General features: G+C 39.3%; 1 protein-coding gene and 1 pseudogene across 2 annotated transcripts in view; one reads left to right on the top strand and one right to left on the bottom strand.

Annotated features, from left to right (window-relative positions):
• Positions 1-19,823, bottom strand: part of NRXN1 (neurexin 1) — a 1,383,864-nt gene that overhangs the window by 940,349 nt on the left and 423,692 nt on the right. The gene's annotated exons all lie outside the window — the stretch shown is intronic.
• Positions 17,012-18,271, top strand: LOC102864517 (annotated as a pseudogene).

Genomic DNA, 19,823 nt, shown 5'->3' on the forward strand with positions numbered 1-19,823 from the left:
AATATGGCATGATATCCCATCGACAGGGGATCTGACTAGTCTCACCAATATATTGAACAACCCATGAGCAGGAGGAGAGGACTTTCTTACCTGGTGAAAAAAGCAGCATGAGATGATAGGATTCCCTTCTGAGACTAGACTTTCTTGCTCCAGCCACACATACCGCAGCAGCAGCCACAGCTAAACTAGAGACAAGCTGTGAGATGGGGCCTTGGAACTGCTACACTATTGGAACGGGAGCCAAAATCTAACACCCAAGTTTGCTGGACTACCTGGGGAGGGAGGCTATAATTCACAGAAAACTTTGTAACACTGGCCTAAAGCCATGAGCCTCAATGGCTGAGGTGCCTGCGAGCACATTTTGGGAGCTGTCCGAGCTGTATCCTGCTTCTTAATAACCTGGATTAGAACCTTTTGACTTTCCTAACGTGGTTCTGGATGGTCTGTGAGCTATCACGTTAGATTCTGGACCTAGCAAAACAGTAAAACTGGTGTTGAGATGAGTAGAAAAAGGTATGGGTGCATGAGGAACATGACTGACCTCATAGGAATTTGGGTTTGTGCTACTGATGCTATTGAAGGGGACAGTTTTCCTTTGTAAAGTTGGTAAACATCAGGCATGGCTGTCCCTATGTGACCCTTGCTCTTTTTTTACACCCACCCTAGACCATCATCAAGATGCTTGCTATATTGAAGCCTACTGTAAAAATTATAACAGCAATCCACCTCACTGAAGGTTTTCCTCTTTCTCACTGACTCTCTACTTTTCCAAGCATGGTGTTGTTTTCTAGAACTGGGTCCCTCCTGATAACATGTCTAAAATAAGTGGAGCAAAGACCTGTTGTCCTTCTTTCTAAGCACCACCATGGCTGTCCTTCTTTGGTTAATCAATTGTATACTTAATATTTCACCAACACCATTAATTCAAAAGTATCACTCCTTCCATTCCTTATTCACTGTCTGCTTTTCACAGGTATGTGAGGTGATAGAAAATACTACCACTTAGGTTATGCAAAAAGCAGCCTTTTGCAGCATTATTTGCTCAATGTACTCCTTCCTTCTCCAAACAGTAAGGCTTACTTTCAAAGTTATGGATTATGGATCAAAGTAAAAGAAAATTCTTGATAAATTCAGTGTTGCTTACTGGCAAAGTTATGATGATTTTTATTTTCTTTATGTCAAAGTGTAATCCATTCTTAAAGTTTTTAAAACTTTACTCATGTCACTGAGGTCAAGTCTACTTTCCTGAGACAACCCTTCCCCAGAAGTGTCTTGAATGTGTTCCAACCCGAGAGCAGATAATGTCTTACTCACAAAGGCTATTCATAAAGTTTTCCCAGAAGCCCCACTGAAACTTGCTGACAATTTAAAATATACTGTTGGCATATCATCCAGGGTCACTGTAACATGCATCCTACCCTGTACGACAGAGAAACAGCACAGTGTCCTTCTGCAGAAATCGTTCCCCCCCGATAACATGTCTGAAATAAGTAAAACATTGCTAAGAAGTATCCCGGCTACCATCCTTCTGGAAATCCAGGATATATTTAATAACTTTCATCAGTATCATTAATTCAAAAGTCTCACTTTTCCCATTCTTCTTATTCACTGTCTGATTTTAAAATATAATTCATATTAAAGTATCCATATACAATTCCTAGGAAGCAAACCATTTACTCTTAACATTGAAAGATTTAGGGTGTCATAATGGCCAACTATTACAATAGCTATCAAAATAGCCAAGGATTAGCCTTTTTTGATAACACACCCAGAGCATGAGAGTCATATCTCAATATCCTCTCTCCTTAGGCTACAGTTCTTCCAAGACTGATTTTTTGGTGTCTCTCTCTCTCTCTTTTTTTTTCCCAGTGCTTCTTCAGTGGTGCTTGGTCTTCCTTGATCACATGTTTAAACATTTCTCCAAATAGCTGAAAGACTGAAAGGTCTGGTCCGGAAGTCTCATTCACATTGATCTCTAGGGAGGCCACTATTTAAATGCTGAGAGTATATATTTTCATTGTCTTCACTTTTTTACTAAACAAGTATGAGGGAGGTTACACACTCCTCCAAGGACACTCTTGGATCTTACCATTTATAGATACATGTCAAACACACAATTGTACACAGCAATTTAAGTAATTGCTAGTCTCCAAAGTTAATCTTGAAATTTACTGCAAAATACCATCTGATTTGTACATGTTCCAAAAGTACATGGTTCTTTTTTTTTTCTCTCTCAAAAAAAGAGAAAAATAAGGATACAAGGCAAACAGCAACTCATTTCTATCTGCAGTGAAACTCACCAAAGTCACTTAGCAGAAAACATTTATACGAAACCTCTAGCTGAGTGATGGGTTAATTGGGAATAGACAGCTTAGGAGATCTTCTATTAAGGTAAGTATGGAGAAGGTGGAAGGATGGGCACTGTGATTATTTCAGTTTTCTTTGCATCAAAGTTAAAATCTTTTCTCCATCTTTGGTTCCAGTATTACAGTGTGGAACCAGATGCAAAACCATGGATACTTTTGGATGATTTAACAGGAAGGCACCTATGGTCATTTTTGATCATACATTCCATTTCACTGTCTGGATATAACAAAGTCGGCCATTTCTGAACCAGCTCTGCTCTGAATTTAGAAGGCAAACTGCAGACTTTGTAGCTGTGATAAAGCTTTAGGTTGACGTAACCGGAAGCAGAGTTGATATTCTTTAAAAAGAAAGCTGAAGCCCTGGGATATATTTTAGTCTTGTTTTGCAATAGAAATAGCCGAGTGCTATCACCTTTTGTGCAGAACAATAATTTTTAACAAAAAAGAAAAAGACTTTTCTCTTTCAAACAGGAACTTTCATGTAATTTTTGGTTCTTTCATACGTAAGCATTCTAAAGAGGAGAAAACCTTCTCAAACCACATTAACCTTTGTAGCATCAAAAAATTGACAAATTAAAAACATATTTAACTTTGTTCTTTTAACATAACGCGCTTTCTTTGATAGATCCTGGCTTTCTCACGTCTCCACAGGCCACTTTCTTCCTGAGGATGCACAGATGAATGAAAAGATGAAATAATTTTTGTGACCTACAATAAGGTCAGACTTTAATCATAATGCAAATTTCATGCACTAGGTTCAATGGATTTACTATTTTCATACAAATGAATTAAAAAAGACTCTAAAATATTTTCTTGGATCTAAGAAGGGAATCTTTTCATACTTTATGGTGTTCTGAATAGCCGTAAAGGCTCATAGAAGGACTATGCTATTCTTTAAATGACTCTATTATCAACTGAAAATAGCCCATTGTTAAGTGACATCGAGTTGCCTGAGACTCATAGTGACTCTATGTACAAGTGCTCTGAACTCTGCTCTGTCCTGAGCCAGTCTCACTGTCTCTGACACTTCAACTCCCATTGTCCCAGGTACTGTGTCAATCTATCTCATCTGGGTCCTCCTCTCCTGCACTGTTCTCCCACCCTCCCAAGCATGGTATCATTCTCGGAGGACTGGTCCCTCCTGGCCACATGCCGAAAGTATGAGACAAAGCATTAAAATGCTTGCCTCCAAGGAGCATCCTTGCTTTACCCTCTCCTGGATAAATCTGTTCATTCTCTTGGCAGTCCAAGGTATATGGTTAACTAATTTAGTGATGTTGTTGGTATGTGCCATCGAGTCGCTTGTGACTCATAGCGACCCTATGTACAACAGCCCTAAACTCCGCTCTGTCCTGTGCCAATCACACTGTCTGACACTCCCATCCTAATTACCCCAGTCACTGAATCAATCCACCTCATAGAGGGCCTTCCTCTCCTGTGCTGTCCCTCCACCCTCCCAAGCATGATGTCCCTCTCTAAGTACCGGTCTCTCCTCACAACATGTCCAAAGTATGTTAGACGGAGCCTCAGAATCCTTGCCTCCAAGGAGCCACCCGGTTTAACCCTTTCCAGGACAAATCTGTTTGTTTTCCTAGCAGTCCATGGTATTCTCAATACTCTTCTCCAGCACCACAGCTCAAAGGCATCAATTTTCCTTCTATCCTTCTTGGTCACTGTCCAACTCTCTGATGCATAACAAGTGATTGCGAAGACCATGGCCTGTATCAGACGCACCTTAGTCTCCAGAGAGACACCACTGCTCTTCAGCACCTTGGAGAGGTCCCTAAGAGCAGACTTTCCCATGGCAATGTGCCTTTTAATTTCCTGGCTGCTGGTGCCAAGACGGTTGACTATGGAGCCAAGCAAACTAAAGCTGTGTACAATCTCAATCTCTTCACCATCCATCCTGATGCTGCCAATTTAGTGATACTCCCTCTCAAATATGCACAGATATTACTGAAAGAGTAATTTCTGCTAAAGAATTCTACTTGCTAAACAGTCACATCAAAATATGTGAACTACTAGTACTCTTTTCAATTGTTTTCTAGATTTAGAATGAATGAGAGGTACTGATCACTTAGAAATGTTCATTCTGACTGGCCATTCTTTTCAACAACTTCTGTAAAAATCCTGGGAAAGCCATAATCTATAACAATCCAGCATGTAGGACTTTTTCCAATATGTAGACTCGAATTTACCTCCTGTTCTTGGAAGCCTATATAATCAAAGCCATGCTTTTTTTCTAATAACCTTTAAAATTAATCAACATAAAATCTATCTTTGGCTTTAAAAATGGTATTCACTCAAAATACCTCTTTGGCTGGGTCATGAATTGAAAAAGAAAATTTACTACACACGGGATATCCTAAAAAAAGAAGCAGTGAAAAATAGAAAGAAATCTTGTTTTCATTCCCAGTAGTTAACTGAGACCCATTACCTTCTTTTGAACTCAACAACTCTTTGCTGTTTCATTGAAAATGATGCACTCCCACCCTACAGCTAGTTTTCAGGGCTTGTTAATCATATGAAAGGTGCATCTTTCTCAGTAGGAGTAGCTGGTAGATTTCAGCTGTACACTTTTGGGTTAGACATGCAACTGTCTATTCTCTAGGTAATTAGAGCTCCCTATATGATTACAAAACAAATTGTATATTTAAGGTGAGAAATCTACACCCACGCACATACATACAATCTTTAATGGAATTCTCAAACCACTGTATCTCATATTCATCACCTATACAAGTTTTTTCCTGCCTCTTTGCAAACATGCTTTACCTCCCTCAGAGAGCTCTAGTGGCCCAAGAGATAAGGGATTATGCTGCCAACTCAAAGGCAGGAGGTTCAAATCCACCACTGGCTCCATGAGAGAAAGCTGGGTAATCTCTCACGTGACCAACAGCTTCTGAAAACCCGCTGGAGGCTCAGCTCTGAGGAGTTTCCATCCCCACTGAATACAACAGAACCTCCACTTCCCTTGGTGCCAAGCAGCGGTTTGTTTTCCATTATTATAAATCAGATTGCAATTCTTAAGAGTGTAATGTAATTTAGAATTACATGGTGATGTTGATGTTGTTGTTATTGTGTACCACTGAGTCACAACCAACCCATTCAGTGAATATTCAGAGGGAGTAAATTGCACAGGAGAAGACTGTCCATCTTTCTCCCAAGGAACAGCATGCAGATTTGAATTACATCCCTGTGGCATGGCAGTACATAAAGAGATAGATAGATAGATAGATAGATAGATAGATGCATTTTTATTATTCTAGTATTTCATCTGGTTTCCTTCACTCAGCATAATTATTCTGAGATTCATCCATGTTATTATGTGTATCAATTCTTTATTCTTTCCTATTTCTCAGCAGGATTCCCTTGGAAAAAATACGCTACGATTTGTTCATTTGTCTTCGTTGAGCATATTTTCAATATCTATTAAAATTGAACAATAAATGAGAGAAGATCAAAGAAGAAGAGACGTCCTTTAAGTGAAGGTGCTGACAAAGAATCCTGGATGGACCGTGGACTGTGGAAAGGGCGATTAAAACCGCCTGTGAAGAACTGCCAGTGAGAACGCTCCATGGGCGTGAGTGTGGAAACGCGCCATCTCATCTGCTGTGGGTGATGTGAGCAGGAGAAGCCAGCATCTAAGTGAAGAACATTGACCGTGGTAAGTCAGAGGCTCAGGAAAAAAGAGGAAGACGCCCCACAAGGTGGACTGATGTCGTAGACACAAGCAAAGCCCAGAAGACATTCTGCCTCTTATGAGGCTGAGACAGGATCAGACAGTGTTTACTCTTCGTACAAAGAGTTGCTATGCGTGGTCACTGACGGAAGGCACAGAATGGCAACATCAGCAGTTTCTTATTCTATGAACACTCAGGTGAAATTCACTGTAGTGAAGTGTTTTTTGATTAAGCAGCCTTAGTGGTGTGCAAGAGGTTTGTAATTCATTTGTTGATAATCCAAAAGTTGGTAAATCCAACCCACTTTCAGCAGGACGATGGCAGAAAAGTCCTGGCATATAGCTCTTGTGAGATCACAGCCAAACTAACAAAATCCTAGCAAGCAATTATGGTCATTAAAAAAAGGTCCAAAGTATTGAGGAGCAATGATGTTAGTTTGAAGACTAAGGTGTGCCTGATTGAGGCAATCATATCTTCAGGCACTGGCTAAGCACCTGTGAGTTGGACAGTGAATCAAGATGACAGAGAAAGAATTGATGCCTTTGAGTGTGGTGTTGGAGAAGAGTACTGAGCAGCTCATGGATTGTGAAAAGAACAAAGAGATACGTCTTAGAGAAAGTATAACCAGAGGGCTCTGTGGAGGTAAAGATGGGGAGGATTCGTCTCACCTACCTTGGGCATGTGTTTAGATGACATGGAAAAGAGCATCATGACTGGAAAGGAGGAGGCTGAAAGAGAGGAAGACCCTCGAGGGACTGGATTGACAAAGTCAAGGCAGCAGTGGGTTCAAGTATGAGGGAGAGGACAGGGTTCAGATCTGTTATTCAGAGAGTCTCTCCGAGTGGAACTTGACTTGACAGCACATAACAACAAATATAAGGTCATTAATGTGAGGAGCTAATTGGTTTGCAGGTTAACAACAAGAGTCTTTCATGGGGAATACACTCTCTGTACCCTTTGACAGATACACGCTTCACTCTCTCAGAAACTACCAAACATTTTATAGTCGTCATAGAAACGTACATTCCCATCAGCAGACTGACACATTCTTATTCTCCCACACCCTTGTCAACATGTTGTTTCACAGGAATAAAGAATTGTTTTGGATTGTTTGTGAGGCTGTTGTTAGCCTGTGTGATTCTATTTTACATGTTTGCAGGTGACACTTTTTCTTTTTGGCATTACTGCTTTCCAAGTGGCAAAACTGGTTCCACAAGCCAACTACGACTGAAGTCACAGATTTGCAAGAGAGGTGAAATATAAATTTCCAAAACATTTATGGTAGAATGAGGTTTGAGACCTCCAAGATGTGGTACACATACACATGCACACAAACACACACTCAGACATACACCCATTTAAGGAGCATAAATGATGGGAATAAGAATTAGCACACAGCATATAAAAAGCTTCAAACTTCATGACTCAGAACACTTTATGCATTTGAAATAGCAATTAGAACAAGTTAGAGAATATGTAAGTGGCATGTCATGAACATGTAAAAAGGTTAGAAAGCCAATATGAAAGAATCTTAATTTGTTTTTAAATACTTCAAATAAACAAAATCCACTGTTCTTGGGTCCGTTCTCAGTAGCAAAGAGTAGAACTAGCCATATGGTTTCTAAAGCTTCATGGAAGTAGACTGCTATGTTCTTCTTTGGTGAAGTTAGTAGGCTTGAACTGATGATCTTCTGATCGGCAGTTCAATTCTAAACCAACTGCATCACCTTAGCGTTTAAGCAGCTAGCAGAAAAAATTGATTTGCTTTTGTTTTTTCCCCACGTAATCTTTTTTCATGCATAACTCTGCATTCTTCAGAAATAACCTGAATATTTTCATTCTTTAAAAACTTGTAGCACTCTTTGGAGAGATCTCTGGTGGTCTACTAGGTAGAAAGCTTCACTGATAATGCAAAGGTAATAATGCCTCTTTGTCTGTTCAAAACTACCAGCAGATCCTCAGGAGAAAGATAGGCAATCTCCTCCTGTGCAATTTATAACCTCTGAAAAATCCACTGAAGGGTCAGCTATGAGTTGGTTCGGACTTAACGACCGTGTTTTGAATTTTATTTGGGAGGAAAAATGTAAATATGAAATACATAGAAGTAATAAAAAATCATTAAGAAGAGTTTTTTTTTCCTTTGCAGATATGTAACTTAGTCACCTTGACTATCTTTTTCCTTTTCTTAAGATGCATCTTAATTGCATGTTATCAGCATTGTATGCTATTCATCAGGGACAATTATATAATTGCTGTCTTCATAGAAGTAAAATGACAGAGGGCTTCTTCTATTAACATTTAGTAAAGTGTTATAAATAGCACAGGGTGAATGAAGGGCTTCAAATTATTAACTGAATAAAATACTGGTTACACATCGTCACAGAAAAAGAAAGTTTCAGATTGTGTCAATATAACAACTATCATAAAACAAATGGTACGCTAAGTGTATTCTTGGGGCTGATGACCATTCTGCTAAATTTTAAACTGTACAGTGAATGTAATTATGGGCTTGAACATGGCAGAGACAGTGGGGACTGCATAGGATGGTGCGATGTTCTATCTGTTGTTCATAAGGTCATTACAAATTACAGTTGACTTGAAGTTCCAAGAGTTCTAAAAGTAGTCTTAAATAATCTCAAACTGGTTATATTCCATCCACTAAGTTTACCATCATCTTTGATATTATGTTGTTGTTGATTGCCATTGAGTGGAGCATGACTCACAGCGGCCCTATGAACAAAAGACCTGAAGCCTTTCAATAACAATGGTCATTTCTCAAAGTTCAGAGAGGTTCCAGAGGCATGTGGTTTAGGAAGCAGATGTTACTCCTGCTTCCAATGATACTATATACATTTATACAATGTTAAACATTCATCAGAACAGTTATACATCTGAGAACATCTCTGGTCTAGCAAAACGTTTGGAATGGAACAATAATTCCACACATTATTATGAATCTAATGCCATTTTCTCTTGGGTTGCTCTTGAGTAACAAAAGGATTTTTTAAAATTTTTTATTTATTTATTAAATTTTATTAGTTTTAATGAACATTTACAGAGATTTTGGGTTTTCATTCATTCATTGTTGCACTGTCAACAAAAGGATTTTTAAACACACTGGAGGCTAAGAAATATTTTGAACGGTATTTTAATCCCACTTGTTCATAACAGTCTCTAATGACATCTCAACTCCTCTCTTCATTCTCACCTGAGAGTTTAGCCCTAACCATTGAGTGCCTTGTTGGTGTTTCCATGGAGAGCCCATTGTATGCTAATCACTGCTTCCAAACTCAATGCCCTCAAATTGTAGACACTGTAAATATTCACAAAGAAGACTATCTGTCTTTGTCCCATGAGGCAGCAGGTGGGACTAGACCACTGACATCTAAAATAAGTAGTCAAATAAGCTATATAAGTAAGTGACCAGGGCTCTGATTTCATGCTACCAACATACATTGAAATGGCCATATTGAGATAGTACCATTTTCTTCAGGCATCATGATATGAAAAATGCTGGAAAGCAGAGAGTTTAACAATATAGACATTTTCCATCCTTTTGGCCACAGAATGTGCTTCTCAGCAGCTGTAGGCCTCACAAGTATTCCACAGAAGCATTTTATAATGAATAGTGTGTTGTGAAGAGAAAGAAACCATCAAAGTAAAGGAATGCTGGATTATGAAATACCCACGATATGGAAGGTGACTGATATTCTGATAGTCTCTTTTACAAATTTGGATGAAATCTGATCACTTCTGTGCCTTAGAATTAGTGCTGGAGAGGGAATGATAAAACCAGAAAGGGTATTTCCCACTTGGGAAGTGGTGACACTCTGATTAAGAGGCAGGAAACACAGATCCACAACTAGGTGTACTGCTGCAAGCACATACTGAAAAGAGAGGTTTCAAGGGCACAAACAGATGGCTGAAGTTCCCTGGGGGAAGTGAGACCACTGACGGATGCATCTTATGGGTGGGTGGGACCAGGGAAGCAGAGAAGAAGAAAATTTAGGCAGGAAAAATCAGAAAGAAGAAAAAGATTCATAGTTGGTTGAAGAATGGTTGTGGTGTGATACCTGGGCTGGAACAAACATTCACCCCAAAATCCATCAAGTGTTGTATTTGAAAAAAGAAACTTAAGTGACAGCCCAGCTCTACTCCTCTCTACATCCCAGAGACAGGCCTGGGCCTAGATCATGGAACTATCCAGAGCTCTCTTCATTGAAGCAGGCAACAGACTTGTAAGATTGCTGCTCTGTCCTGTTTAAGGCAGTGAGAAAGGTCTAAAAGGGTTTAGATACGAAAACAATGTAACAAAATAAAAATACAAAAATAAAAAAAAGAAATGATTTCCTTTGTATATGCTCTTTAAATTTTTTTCTGCAAGACATTTCTAGAAAAATAACTACGGATTTCCCTTGCTTGAAAACATAGTCAGAGTGTTATATAATCACTCCAGCAAAGCTAAGAACATGGACGGGAGAATACTCACAAGTTTCATGATCATTTTGGACAACACTTTAGTGCTGCTATGGGTTAACCTGAGCCAAAGTATTGTAAAAAATTTTTTTTCTGTTACTTTTTTAAAAGCTAACTATCCCATTCATCATCACATTTTTCATCACAGTGTTCCCAGAGAGGAAGTAACATCAACTAATACAGGAACTCCAATGTAGACACAAATGCAGGTAGTTGCCATCTGAGAATACACTCGTGTTAAGGTGAACTGCATTTCACGGCCATCTGCTCGTTTGTCTGTTTATTTACGACAGCTTTGGTGATCTAGCCCAAATGGAATTGTTCTCCTCACCCAAAGGCTGTACTTCTCTGGCGGTTAGAATCCGCCTGGAGGGAGAAAGATGGTCTGTTTCCTCCTGCGCAATTTATAGCTTTGGAGACTCAACCCCGAGAAGGTCTGCTATTACAAACCACGTGGCCACAAGACAAAGACATGAAGCACATAATTTGCTTCTATTTGCCTTCTCTGAACTTCATCCCCAGTTGTTGATATATAATGTGCCCAAACCCACAAAGTTCAGATTTGTAAAGACATTGATAAACAAGGATAATAACAAAGGGGGGTGGGGTGGAACACATTTAAAGTAGTATTCGACTTTTCTTGGAATAGAGCTTATTGTAAGTAAAAGACTATAATGATTTCAAAAGAAAACATACTGTCTCACCCATAGTTACTTAAAAAACTTGAGTCAAACATTTCTTAATATAGAACAGTATTCTCCCCCAAATCTGCTGCTAGCTTAATTTCCAATTCTATTTCAAAAAACAACGAGTTTTTAGTTGAGGTCCAGGTGTAATGTTTGGGGTTTTTTTAATTCAGGCCTCTTGTTTAGAATCAACAAGACCTCCTGGAGGGCCTTTGTATTTAAGGTGAGTACTTTGTCTCCATTTTGGAGACTAGGTGATGTGGCTGGACTCTGTAAAATGAGTGTTTGTGTTTAAAAGTTATTTAAGTAACTTTTGCTATTATATTTTGGAGAAACATTCTTCTAAGTGGTATAGCACTCTTCTGTGAATATGCTGTACTGGGGTAACCTGGGGTCTCTGTGAAGCTGAACCTTGTGCCACTGAAGCGTCAAATGTCATTAGAGTTGCCCATGGTGGACAGGTTTGGAATTAGGAGTGGCATCCACTTCCTGGACCACATGCCTCTGGAAACTCTATGAACTTGTAGAAATGACAATAGTTATAGGAATACTTCAGGCCTTTTGTTCTTAGGGTTGCTCGACTCGACGGCAATTAACAACAACAACATATCAAAAGAAGAAAAACATCTCAACTACAAATATCAACATAAAATTTTGCACTGGGTAAACCAGAATGTTTAGATAACTTTACACATCTATAATCAGTGATATTTTCATGCCCTCAATTACTAGTATTACTGCTATTATCCTACTTGATATGTCCAGGGAAAAACATGCATTTTAATGAGAATCATATACCATAAATCTAATTTATAAATACAGGCATTTTCTCACTTTGCAAACTTTGGTTCAAAAGTTACCTTTAGTGCTATATACTTTCCCCCATTCTATTTCTTTTAATGAGATATGTATGAGCTGGGCATTTTTCTTTGTGACACTGATGTGTCAAATGCGTTAATGGCTGGTTACCCAATGCGGACAGAGAGTGGGGTGGAGCTCCCCGATTAAAACAAGCTTGGAAGGAGGAGTGGCATCCACTTCCGTAATAACTTGCCTCTGGAAACCCTATGAACCTGGAGAGAGGATGAGAGACACCCAAGCATTGAGGACTCTCCTTAAAAGGGTCGCTATGAGTCACCTGCGATTCGACGGCACGAAACAACAACAACAAAGCAAATAGCAATGCAATGATTTTTCTTTCCAATTTTTCACTGTTACTTTGAAATAATATTATATTTGCGGAAAAACTGTCAACTTGATACAGTTAAGATATCTATTTTACTCAATTTTTTTTTTGCTTTTTCCTAATGCCAATCTATTACTCATATGACAATAATAAAAAAAAATACACAAGTAATATGAACCACACTACAGGCCTAATGTGGCTCTCTTCGCAATCACCTGTTATGCATCAGAGATTTGGACAATGACCAAGGAGGATAGAAGGAGAATTGATGCCTTTGAGCTGTGGTGCTGGAGAAGAGTATTGAGAATACCATGGACTGCTAGGAAAACAAACAGATTTGTCCTGGAGAGGGTTAAACCGGGTGGCTCCTTGGAGGCAAGGATTCTGAGGCTCCGTCTAACATACTTTGGACATGTTGTGAGGAGAGACCGGTCCTTAGAGAGAGACATCATGCTTGGGAGGGTGGAGGGACGGCGCAGGAGAGGAAGGCCCTCTATGAGGTGGATTGATTCAGTGACTGGGATAATTGGGATGGGAGTGTCAGAGACAGTGCACAGGACAGAGCGGAGTTTAGGGCTGTTGTACATAGGGTCGCTATGAGTCGCAGGCAACTCGACGGCACATAACAACAACAACAACATCCTTTATAGAGAGGAACTCAATCCAGGATTCCACAGTGCACCCAATCCACATGCCTCCTTCATCCTCTCACGCTTGTCTTTGATTGGCATTCACGCGATTAGAATTTGGAAGAGTAATGGCGAGCTGTTTTGTAGTGTATCTTTCAATTTCTGTGTTTCTGGTGTTTCCCATCATTGGATTAAGGTTATGGACTTTTGATAGTCTTCAAAATTGCCTGCTATACACCAGAGAGCTGGACAATGACTAGGGATGATAGAAAAAGAATTGATGCCTTTGAGCTGTGGTGCTGGAGAAGACTATTGAATATATCATGCACTACCAGGAGAATAAACAGATTCTTCCTAGAGAGGGTGAGACCAGGCTGCTTCTTGGAGAGGGACATCATGCTTGGAAGAGTGGAGGGGCAGAGAAAGAGAGGATGGATGAGATGGATTGATTCAATGACTAGAGTAATGAGGGTAGGTGTGAAAGAGACAGTAAAGTTGGCACAGGACAGAGCATGTTTCGGGGCTATTGTACCCAGGGTCACTGTGAGTTTCAAGCAACTTGACACATAACAACTATTTTTGGTATCCTCAGCGTGGGATGACCTTTTAGTATGTCCATCAGGGTAAATGATAGTACTATCTTCTTATTAAGGAACCCCTATCTCATAATGGGGCTGCCCTCTGGCAATTCAGCAGTTCAAATTTGCCAGTTGCTTCACTGGAGGAAGATGGAGAGATTCCTCTCATGAAAAGCTACAGCCCGAGTCTCAATGGAGGAATGCTATGACTTGGAATCACCTTGGTGGCTGTGGATTAGCGCATTACTAGGAATCTTAACCTACATGGTTCTGTTGATGGCACACAGGTTACACCACTGTAGAATTATATGCATCTCTCTTCTGTAGTTAATACCTTGGGGGGAGATATGCCCAGACTGTGCAAATACCCTGCTTCTCCTTAAGCTTTTCCCCACTAGTTTTAGCATCCATCACAGATCTTCCCTGCTTTCATGTTTATATTTTTATTTTACTTTGCAATTCATAGCATATAACGAAAACATACTTAAAAGGACATGCTTTCTGCCAGACTTCGTTCTAGTTTCCTTTTTCCATTCCCCCCACCCCGACAATGCAAACAAACGCTGGAGGATTTCTCTAGAGCACAGGGTTCCGTGTTGCTATAGAAACCAAGTAATGAGACAGAAGATTAATAACATTTTCCATTCTGCATATTGTACAAGGAGTTGAATGGATTCTTCTAGTTTTTAATCTACTTGTCTATTTACACACAAGACAATGCCTCATTTCCCGCAGGTTGTTACTGTAGTTATATGTCATAGAGTAAGAATTCTGTAAACAACGGGGCTGAACCCTGCCTTATCCTGTGCCATTCTCGTCATTCCTGACACACTCAGACCCATTGTTAGAGTCACTATATCAATCCATCTCATTGAGGGTCTTCCTTTCCTTTGCTGACCCTCCACTTTCCAAGCATGAAGTCCTTTTGTAAGGACTGGCCCCTCCTAATAACATGTAAATAGCTCACTCTTATTATACCTAATCATTTCTTTCTCCCAAGGATAAATATTCATGACACAAAATTTATTAAATTCCACTATGCCTCAAGTCCAGGGAAGTCCTGGGTCTATGAGTAGCATTGCATGTTAAGATTCTGACCACACAACTGGAAGGTGGGGTGGGGGGTCTTCTCAAGAAATGATTTATAGCCTCAGAACTGAGGCAGAGAGGGGCCTCAGAAGTAAGGTTGACTTAATGGTCATTGTTTTTCATCCATGTTCGGTTTTCCTATGTCACAAGTCACACAAATAAATTCTCACTTAGTTCATGCAAGTTTCATCATTAAACATGCATTATCGAAAGTAAGAACCTGAAGTGTAATTTGTTGTGGAGCAAACATGGTAGCCTTGAGGGAAAACTTTTGAATCTCACTGTGATGGTACATTTTGATTATAAAAGAAAACAATTATTAATTGAAAGTGGGCTTTGCTAATTCAGTAGTGTGTTTCAACCATCAATTTTTTTTTTTTTACTGTTTTGTTAAACTCATCAATTTTGGGTTCTGGCAGGGGTTTTTTTTGGAGGAGGTTGGGGGTATGATGGTAAACATTTGGCTATTAATCAGAAAGCCTGTGCTTTGAACCCAGAAGTTGCTCCAGGGAAAAAAGATGTGGCATTCTACTGCCATAAAGATTTACTGCCCTTAAAATCCTATGAGAAAATTCTATCAAGCTGCAATTGATTCAGAGGTAATGGGCTTGGGTTTCTACAATGATAGTTAACCAGGTATCATATTTTGGAGTATATTAGGGACTTTAGATTCATTTTCATGATGGGAAAAAAACATACACAAAAAATCCCCACAAAAAAAAACACCAAACCCAAAATATATTAATTGGGATTTAAAAGTGTGTTTCTTATTGTTGCATGTCAAGTTATGAATGAATGGAAATCCAAAATCTCTGTAGAATGTTCACTGAAATTAATTTAAAAAAAAAAGTCCTGAACACAAAACTGAATTGTGTAATCCTCTCTAGAAAGTCAAGTTCAATTAAAAAATTCAAATGACAATAATGGTCTTCTGCAGTATTTGTCCTTATGAGACTGAGTTAAGCTAGTTCACTCGGTATGATGCTTTTCAATGTCTCCAAAGTTATATAGTATTTTTCAAAATTGCTTCTCCTGAGTGCTTGAGAGTATTCCATCACGTGAATGTACCATGATTTCTTAATCCATTTAGTTGTGACTGGATATTCAGGCTTGTTTTTTCGTAGAATGGTATACAATTCTGTTTTGCATTCTTAGGAAAAGGTTGGAAAAGTAGTTACAATTATCCAATCTCAAGTTCTAGAAATTGTTTCTAGAAGTTTGGAAGCAATAGAAATTTGGCTTTTCTTCCATATTTATTTTCTTTGGCATGATGTAATACATGAATATTAATAAACTCATGTCATCAGGTCAGATCTGACTCAGAGTTGACTTCAAGCAGGTTTTTTGAGGCTAACACTTGTACGTTATGGGAGTGTCCATCTTACTTCAGGGTCAGTGGTACATTCAAGCCAACAGAGAAGTACCCCTTGTGGTTGAACTCCTCAACATCCAACTTATGCCACTACAGCTCTTAAGTTGAAAGCAGCTGCCAAATAAAGTCAAAATTATGCTGAGTGGAATTCCTTAGCCCTGTTATGCAAAATCTCTTATCAGAGAACTGGAATGATTATTATTACTTTTACTTAGGAAATATAATGTAAATGGTTTTATTCAAGTGAAACTTTTTCACGAGGTAACCAGAAATGAAAAATCCTTAGGGGGGAAAAATTTGACCTTTTATTTCAAACATCCTTTTGTGAGTGCCACTATGCTTTTATAATTCAAACATGTCTGTAAATTTGCAAAACACTACCTTTCCATCACATGCAGTGTAATGCAATCGTTATTTGGTTCTGGCTTACTAAACTGGAAAACAGCCTGTTTACTTAATTGGTATTTCTTTAACCTTCTTTTATCTGCCTGTGTTACAACACCCAGTGATGTGACTTTCTAAATAATTTAACAAAATGAAGAGAGTGACAATAATTAAAACTGAGAGCAGTTGAAAAACTATCCCAGCTCTTCGAATTCCCTGTTTATAGCTGAGGTTATATACTTGAAAATGCATTTTCATTCCAGACCTGAAGCTTATCTGGATGGACTTCTAACTCTAGTTTTTCAGTGGACACAAAGCATAATGGTTTTTGAAGCTTTCTGAAAGAACTAAATTTCATTCTTTTTTCCCAACTAATAATAGCTAATGAGATATCTTTGCAAGGCATGTTATATATGTGAAAAGTAATTAATTAAAAGAATATGAACCTGGCCGTTTTGGAGAGGCCGTGGGAGACGTGGTGTCGCTGCGAGCGAGCGAGCTCTGTCATTCCCTAAGCTTGGTGGGAAGGCCTAATTTCGAGTCTGCGCTTTTCGTCGCTGCCATGTCGGGAAGTGGTGTGATTCGTGGGCCAGCGGGGAACAACGATTGCCACATCTACGTGGGGAACTTACCCCCAGATATCCGAACCAAGGACATTGAGGACGTGTTCTACAAATACGGCGCTATCCGCGACATAGATCTCAAGAATCGTCGCGGGGGACCGCCCTTTGCCTTCGTTGAGTTCGAGAACCCGTGAGACGCGGAGGACGGTCGCGACGGCTATGATTACGATGGCTATGATTACGACGGCTATGATTACGACGGCTATGATTACGACAGCTATGATTACGACGGCTATGATTACGACGGCTATGATTACGATGGCTATGATTATGATGGCTATGATTACGACGGCTATGATTACGACGGCTATGATTACGATGGATACCGTCTGCAGGTGGAGTTCCCTCGAAGCGGCCGTGGGACTGGCCGTGGCGGCGGTGGAGCCCCCAGAGGCCGCTATGGCCCACCGTCCCGGCGCTCTGAAAACCGAGTGGTTGTCTCTGGACTGCCTCCAAGTGGGAGCTGGCAGGATTTAAAGGATCACATGCATGAAGCAGGTGATGTATGTTATGCTGATGTTTACCGAGATGGCACTGGTGTCGTGGAATTTGTACGGAAAGAAGATATGACCTATGCAGTTTGAAAACTGGATAAACACTAAGTTTAGATCTCATGAGGGAGAAACTGCCTACATCCGAGTTAAAGTTGATGGGCCCAGAAGTCCAAGTTATGGAAGATCTCGATCTCGAAGCCGTAGTCGTAGCAGAAGCCGTAGCAGAAGCAACAGCAGGAGTCGCAGTTATTCCCCAAGGAGAAGCAGAGGATCTCCACACTATTCTCCCCGCCATAGCAGATCTCGCTCTCGTACATAAGATGATTGGTGACACTTTTTTGTAGAACCCATGTTGTATACAGTTTTCCTTTATTCAGTACGATCTTCATTTTTTAATTCAAACTGTTTTATTCAGAATGGGCTAAAGTGTTGAATTGCATTCTTGTGTAATACCCCTTGCTCCTAACATCTACATTCCCCTCATGTCTTTGATAAATTGTATTTTAAGTGATGTCATCAGGATTGTTTAAATTTCGTTAACTCTCCATGCTCTTCAGACTGTGATATTGTGTAAATGTCTTCTGCTCTGGTTTGTGTGAACTGGGATGTTGGGAATATTTGTGGTTATTTTACCTGGGGAAGTTCTTATGTTTATCTTGCCTTTTCATGTGTCTTTCTGTAGACATATCTGAAGAGATGGATTAAGAATGCTTTGGATTAAGGATTGTGGAGCACATTTCAATCATTTTAGGATTGTCAAAAGGAGGACTGAGGAGGATCAGATCAATAATGGAGGCAATGGTATGACTCCAAGTGCTATTGTCACAGACTAAATTGGCAGTATTGACCTTATACTAAAAGAAAAGGGTTAAAAAGGAAATATATTTTGTTTAAAACATTTCCCACATATCTTAAGTAGTTAACTTTTAGCTACAATTGCTTAGTTCTTTTATACCTTGGCAATTGTGGCAAAATTATATTGCCCATATTGTAAGTTTATTTTGCTCCCTCCCCGCCTTATTTTTTTTAAAAAATAGGGACTAATGTGGGAAGAACTAGCTAATTTGTCACAGTGCTTAGTTACAACTGTTAATGTGTGACCTATTGTTGGTGTACATGTGGGCACAGGGTGTCTTTAATTCCAATCAGATAGAGTATAAAATCAATACTGCTAAACTTGTATGTCCTTTGTGTGACTGATAGAGCGTTGATATTTCATTTTTTTAAGACAAAACGAAAGGAGAATATAAAATTCCAACATAATTGATATAGATACTCTAGATGGGAATATTTTATTGCAAGTCCCCTTTAAACTAATTGTCATAACTGACTCATGTTTAAAACACTTTAATATACAAATTGCCAATGGGGAGATTTAGTTCAGTTTTAGGTGGGTAGCAGTTCCAGTAAAATTCAACTACTTGGCTCTTGGCAACCACAAACCTGTAATGCGCTGTACAGTAACAAGTGTTGGCATTATCAGTTGAACTGTAAATATTAAATGCTTCTCCCAATTAGTCTCTATAATGATTAAGTTTCTAAAATTTTATCTGAACACCATTCAGAAACTTGTTTTGGGGAATTTGATAGTTATTGATGTACATCTGTTAAAACTGATGACAGACATAACTCATCATTCCCCAGAAACCTTTTTTGATTACAGTATCTAACATTTTGCCTCCTCTTTTTTGATTTTGCTGGTTATAAAGGTTTGGACTGGAGAGGGCTCACTGGATCCCAATCCTTGGAGCTGGATCATTGGATTCAAATCAGAATGTGGATAGGATAGGGAGGATGAATTACAAGGATTCATGGAGCCGGATCGGATTACCAGGAACATAGGAGTGGATTCCTGCCCCAACCAAACCGCATTCGTGTGGATATTTTTTTCCTTTTTCATTCAACTCAATTGGCTATTCCAAAGAATATTTTTTCCTATTTTTGACGATTGGAGCCCTTAAGATGCATGATGGAATTGTGTTTTGCATTTTTTTTTGGTAAAAGGAGCAAAGCGAGGACCTGGAGATAAACGTTGGAGCAATCTCCTTGGAAGGATTCAGCACGAGTAGATGGTAAACATTTAAAGGGGAAAAGGGGGGGGGGGGTTTGTGTAAAATAGTAAATCAGTAAGTTGCTTCTAAATTTAAACAAAATTGGAGTTGAAGAATAAGTAGGTTTCCAATTGGCTATTGCCATTTTTCTTTGAAAAAAATAAACATTAAAAAAAAAAGAATATGGACCTAGTGCCTTTGATTTT

Source organism: Elephantulus edwardii, unplaced genomic scaffold (genome assembly GCF_000299155.1).
Source record: "Elephantulus edwardii isolate Elephantulus edwardi_28Jun2011 unplaced genomic scaffold, EleEdw1.0 scaffold00011, whole genome shotgun sequence".
In the NCBI taxonomy this organism is placed as follows: Eukaryota; Metazoa; Chordata; class Mammalia; order Macroscelidea; family Macroscelididae; genus Elephantulus; species Elephantulus edwardii.